Source organism: Dermacentor albipictus, chromosome 1 (genome assembly GCF_038994185.2).
Source record: "Dermacentor albipictus isolate Rhodes 1998 colony chromosome 1, USDA_Dalb.pri_finalv2, whole genome shotgun sequence".
Taxonomy (NCBI): domain Eukaryota; kingdom Metazoa; phylum Arthropoda; class Arachnida; order Ixodida; family Ixodidae; genus Dermacentor; species Dermacentor albipictus.
Window position 1 is genome coordinate 509,335,337 of NC_091821.1, and position 6,134 is coordinate 509,341,470.

Here is a 6,134-nt window from a genome sequence, read left to right on the forward strand (position 1 = left end):
CCTGAGGGGTGGAGAAGTCTGGAAGACGGCCTCGAAGTTGTCTTCCCATCAGCTGCTGCGCAGCGCTCCTTCCATCCTCTAGTGGCGATGACCTGTAGTTTAGAAGTCCAAGCCACAGAGGCTCATTAGCATGCTTTGTTTTCTTTAGGAGTCTTTTGAACACTTGTACTCCTTTATCGGCTAGCCCATTTGCCCTTGGAAACCTCGGACTCGAAACCACGTGACGAAAGTCGCATAGCTTGGCATACTCTAGGAACTCCCTCGAGGAGAACTGCGGTTCCCCATCCGTGCACACTTCTAAAGGTATCCCATGCCTGGCAAACCACATTTCCAGTTTCTGGATGACTTGGTGGCTCGTTGTTTGAGTCAGCTGTTCTACTTCTGGATAGTTTGAGTGAGCGTCATAGCCCACTAAGTAGTGCACTCCCGCATGCTCACACAGGTCCAACCCTATTCTTGACCACGGCGACAAAGGGACAGGCTTCATTAGCACTGGCTCTGATGGCTGCCGATACGCGTAGCGACAGCAGGTCTCACACTTTGACATTTTTTCCTCAATGTCCTTTTGCATAGCCGGCGAATACATTAGTGCTCTAGCTCTCGCCTTTGCCTTGTTCACCCCGAGGTGCCCCTCGTGCACGCGGTCCAGCATTTCTTTCCGTAGCTTCTTAGGTATTATTACTTTAGCGCCTCTCATAAGGATATCATTCACAACCGACAACTCTGCTGCCACCGGCGATAACTGCCCTTGAATGGCCTCACGATTCTCGAGAGCGGTCATCACTCGCCTGAGGTCTTCATCTTCAGCCGTCGCTGCCTGCAGCCTCTTTACCCTGGCGTCACTGACGAGGGTTGAAAGTACGTTCACAGCATGTATGGCTACATCTTCATATTCCTCTGCCCGAGTTGAGTCTGGTGGGATCCGCAGACGCGACAGCGCATCCGCCAGTAGGAGCTGCTTTCCAGGCACGAACTGCAGGGTGAAGTCGAACTGCATCAGCGCAAGAAAAAACGCTGAACCCGAGGGGGCATTTCATTCAGTCCCATTTTCGCAATAGCTAGAAGGGGCTGACGGTCTGTTTCAGTTTCAGTTTCAGTTGATTTCAGTTTCAGATGAGACCCCACAATGGATTCTCTGAAGCGTTCGCAGCCGAATGTTATTCCTAGTGCCTCCTTCTCAATTTGAGAATACCGGGTTTCCGCTTGCGTTAAAACACGCGAGGCATACGCCACCGGTCTCCAACCCCCTTCATGTAGCTGGAAGAGAGCAGCATCCAAGGCAAAGTTGGAGGCATCGGTTGACACTTTAGTGGGCCTCTGAGTGTCGAAAATGGCCAACAAGGGGGCAGAGGATAGCATGCCACACAAATTTTTCCATTCCTTGTCATGCGCCTCTGTCCACTCAAATTCACTGTCCTTCCTCGCGAGGGAGCGTAGCATGTGTGTTTTTTCAGACAGACAAGGCAAAAACTTTCCAAAATAGTTGACTGCACCTAGGAGTCTTTGCACCTCCTGTTTGCACGTGGGTGAGGGCATGCTGGCTACGCATCGCACCAGATCCGGATCGGGCCGTATTCCTTCTTTAGAGAGGACATCACCTAGGAAATTGATCTTGTCGGCGGCCACTACGCACTTCTCAGGGTTAAGGGTAAAGCCTGCAGTCTCAATTGCTCTGAGCGCCGCCTTCAGTCGGGCGTCGTGCTCCTCCCTAGGTAACGGCAACAAATTCGCCTGGGCTCCCGTGTCGACCTTCATGTGCACTGTATCTGTGTCAACTTTAACCGGGACGATCCAATCGTTCGAGCTGGCGACGCCGGCTATATGCACGTCTAATATTTCAAAATCATCTTCCGACTTTTCTTCAGGGCACTCAACTTCTTGAACGCTTCTCTTCGCTCTGCAGCACGCCGCGAAGTGGTTCAGTTTTCGGCACACCACGCACCTCTTTCCCCATGCCGGACATTTTCGCGGCGGGTGACAGCTGCCGCAGAAGTTGCACCGCCGCAAAGTCTCGCTCCGAGCCGGCCCGTCTAACTTTCCTTCCACTGCGCCGATCACCTGTGTCGTCTCTGCCTGCTCCCATACTCGCGCCTGGCTCGTGGCAGCCTCCGCCGCTTTGCAGAAATCAATGGCCTTCTCGAGTGTCAAGTCCTTCTCGCGCAGCAGCCTGTTGTGCAACTTTTTGTCCCGAGTTCTACAGACTAACTGGTCACGCACCATGGAGTTTTTGAGATCGCCAAAGTTACACGACTGCGCCTTGAGCTGCACGTCCCGCAAGAACCGTTCAAATGGCTCACTTTCATTCTGGAGTCGCATGCGGAAGACGTAACGCTCAAATGTTTCATTCTGTTGTGGTGCGCAGTACTCTTCGAACTTGTGCACCAGCCCATCGTAGTCCTCCGCTTGGGTAGACGTAAGTCGAAAAGTGTTGAAGACATCAATGGCCTCCTGGCCGGCCACATGTAGAAAAATGGCAGCCTTCTCCGCGCTGGTACGTTCCTTTCCCGTGGCTACGAAATATAGCTCGATGCGTTGCCTGAACTTCTTCCAATTGGCTGCCGCGTTCTCAGCGAGCACCAGCGGAGCAGGAGGCAGTAGGGCTTCCATGCGCAGGCTTGAAATTCGAGCTTGCTATGCAACGGTCGCTTGCGCGGGAACGGCTATCCCACTTCTGACACACATCATGTAACGAGCGTGGGTAACGACACGCACACCAAGGCGAGTGCTGAACAAAGACTGACTTTATTAACGCGACAGCGTTAAGGCGCTCGTTTCACAGAAAAGCCGGTGTCGTCGGCGTCGTTGGCGTTGGCCGTGAGCGATAAATCCCAGCAGGCACTTCATGAATAAAAAACATCTTGCAAGATGGGCTGGGTGGGAATCGAACCAGGGTCTCCGGAGTGTGAGACGGAGACTCTACCACTCAGCCACGACTTCGATGCTTCAAAGCGGTACAAAAGCGTCTCTAGTGAATGCGGTGTTGCCTTAAAAACGAGCTGTTTCTAAGGCTCAGGCGTGCGTCGCTTGCTCAGGCGCACATTTCGTTGCTGCGCCGAACGCGGCGCTGCTCGACGCTCACCGCGTCCGATGCGGGGCGCGTAGTCGCTGCGCCGTAGCCCACTGTCTCACACCCCTTGGCGGGTCGACGGGAACGCTGTCGCGTTCCACTATTGAAGGCGAAGCTTAAGCGTCCTCCAATTTTGCAACGCACGCCGACGACTCGAGAACGCGCAACCACAGAGTTTCCCACAAGCGCGCAACAGCCTCTTGGGAGCTCAGGGTTGCCGGCTGGGCAATGCGCTCCCGCTAGGCTTGGCTACGTTACTCATACCTTCTTGCCTACAATCACAATCAAATGTTTATAGCACATGAATGTGCTGTGCATGAATCTAACTTACAATGCCATGTTCAACAGCACAGTGCATGAAGCTTGTGTTGGTTCATTCAAGCTAAGCATTGCTACAGTCTTTAACTGTAGGTATCATGGTATGAGAGCAGAGAAATGGATATGCAAAGGCAGTTGGGCACATTGAGACAGCATCTTTGTTGTGTGTGAAAAGGTGACAGATACGCAATGTGGGGAGAACGCATGCACTTTTCTATTTTCTCGCGCACAAGAAAAGCCGGAGGAATAAGGTTTCTTCACTGTGCCATAGAAACTATATGTTTGCTGTCAAAGGTAATTCTGATTCATTGGATATGTTCCTGTGCTGTGTTTATTTTCTTGAGTGTGCTTTAGTTTTTGCACGTTAATGTTTCAAACTAGTTTTTCTTTTCACAGACTGAACATCCCACGTCTTGGTTTGACTTCCTGGTACAGGATTCTTGCACTTAGCACGGAGTGATGGAGCAGAGCAGTGTACTTTTGTTAAATGTGCAGATTTTAGCAGTATAACAGCAGTTCATTAAAAAAACCTGTGGTGAAAGTAAGGTGTTCTTACCCACATTCCTCGTGTCTATTTATTTATTTATTAATACTGTCAACCCTCACAGAGGGTCATAACAGAGAGGAAAATACAATTACATGAATCAAATATGAACAATGTCAATGTACGTAAAGTTGCTTAACACTTGTCAATTCACAGTGAATAAGATGTTCACTTGAATGCTGTTCAGCACACTTCTGACATTCATCAAAATACGTACAATGAATATCAAGTCGCACATATCATTTGGCACTTCAAAACTAAATCGAAAACTCCCATAAATATGCCTCAGCAGCAATTTCAATGTCGGTGACATCTTTTAGGTTAACAATAGTGTTTGGCAATTGGTTCCACATTTCTATCGCATCCAGGAAAAATGAGTATCGATATGTATCACTGTTGGTATGGTCCGGCTGTATGACGTAGTCATGGCTAGTTCGCGGGTATCTTTTGCCTGGAGCATGTAGATATTTGAGCTCATCAATCTTAAGTTGATCCTGCATTATTTGATAAAGCACCTTCAGCCTATATTTTTTCCTACGTACCTCAAGAAGATCGAAGTTGCTACGCTGCAACATAAGCGTGACCGATTCCTTCCTTCGGTATGTCGAACAAATAAAACGCGCCGCCAGACTTTATTTTATTTATTTATTTATTTATTTATTTATTTATTTATTTATTTATTTATTTATTTATTTATTTAGTACATACTGCAGACCACATTGTGGTCCTTGCAGGACGGGCATACAATTAGTACAAGGCATATACAAGATACGTCTGTATACATTCATAAAATATATAGACTTTACAACGATATATTGCTCACAGAAACACTTAACGAATATATCAAAACACAATACTTAAATTAATCCATGGTGCAAACAAAACAATGTAAAAAAAAGCAAGGGAATTGCACATCAAACGCAAGGGAGAGTCGAGGATTTGCCTTGCTCATTCAACAGCAAGGAGAACACATTATATGTAAAAACAAAAAAGACAATAAAAACTTACAAAAACACAGTCACATGTTGTAAGGGGCGGGTAGTGAATTCCATTCAGAAATAGTCTGGGGAAAGAAGAAGAACTTATAGCTGCCTGTCGTAGCATAGATGGGCGTCAGTGTATCCGTACGATGGCGTCGTGTATACCTTGTGGAGATGCGACTCACATATAGTGAAGGGTCCAGAGCCAATTTGTGATTAATTCGATTATGTAAAAAATCTAGCCTGTGTTTCTGTCTTCTCTGTTCAAGCGAAGGGATGTCGTTAGCCAATATCAACTCTGACGGCGAATCCGAACTTTTAAACTTGAAATAAATAAAACGAACCTATTTTCTCTATTTTCTCATGTTTGTTAAGATTGACTTTAGTATAGGGATCCCATGCAACGCAAGCATATTCAAGTTTTGGCCGGATATAGGTTAGGTAGGTGAGTAGCTTAACGTTTGAGGGGGCATTTCTTTGTGTCGCAGATAGGTTAGCTTACGAAAGGCAGAAGAACACGTGTTATCAATGTGAAGGTTCCAAAATAATTTATTAGTGAACGTTATGCCAAGGTACTTGTAACTCTCAACTTGCTTTAATGGAACAGATCCCATTTGAAAAGTGTACTCCAGGGGATTTTTTTGTGCGTTATGCGAAGAGAGACAGTTTTATCTATGTTTGCAGCCATGCCCCATTCTTCGCACCACAAAAATATATTATTCAAGCTAGAGTTAAGTTCCTCCTGATGATCCACGGACTTAATAGTAGGAAATACAACGCAGTCATCAGCAAACAGCCTTATTTGTGTTCCTGGTTTGACTACGGTAACTATGTCATTAATATATAAAAGAAAGAGCAATGGACCCAGGACGCTGCCCTGGGAAACACCTGAAGTGACTGGTAGATATCCCGAGTTGTGATCGTCGACTGAAACATACTGTTGGCGATTATCCAGATATTCTGTAATCCAAGTAATTGTGATGTCCGGAAGGTTAACCCTTTCAGGCGCCACTTGCAATTATGCATAGAAGAAAACCTTTTGATATATAAACATTCTTTTTGGGACCTAAGAAACACAAAACCATCGAATTCTTGAAAGTTATCATGAAACTTTATTATTTGCAACATCGTACACAATTGTGTACACAGCGCCTCGGTGGTCACAAAATTCACTTGTGGAATGCGAGGAAGCAATTTCTCTCTTTCGTCAGGCACAGTTGCACGG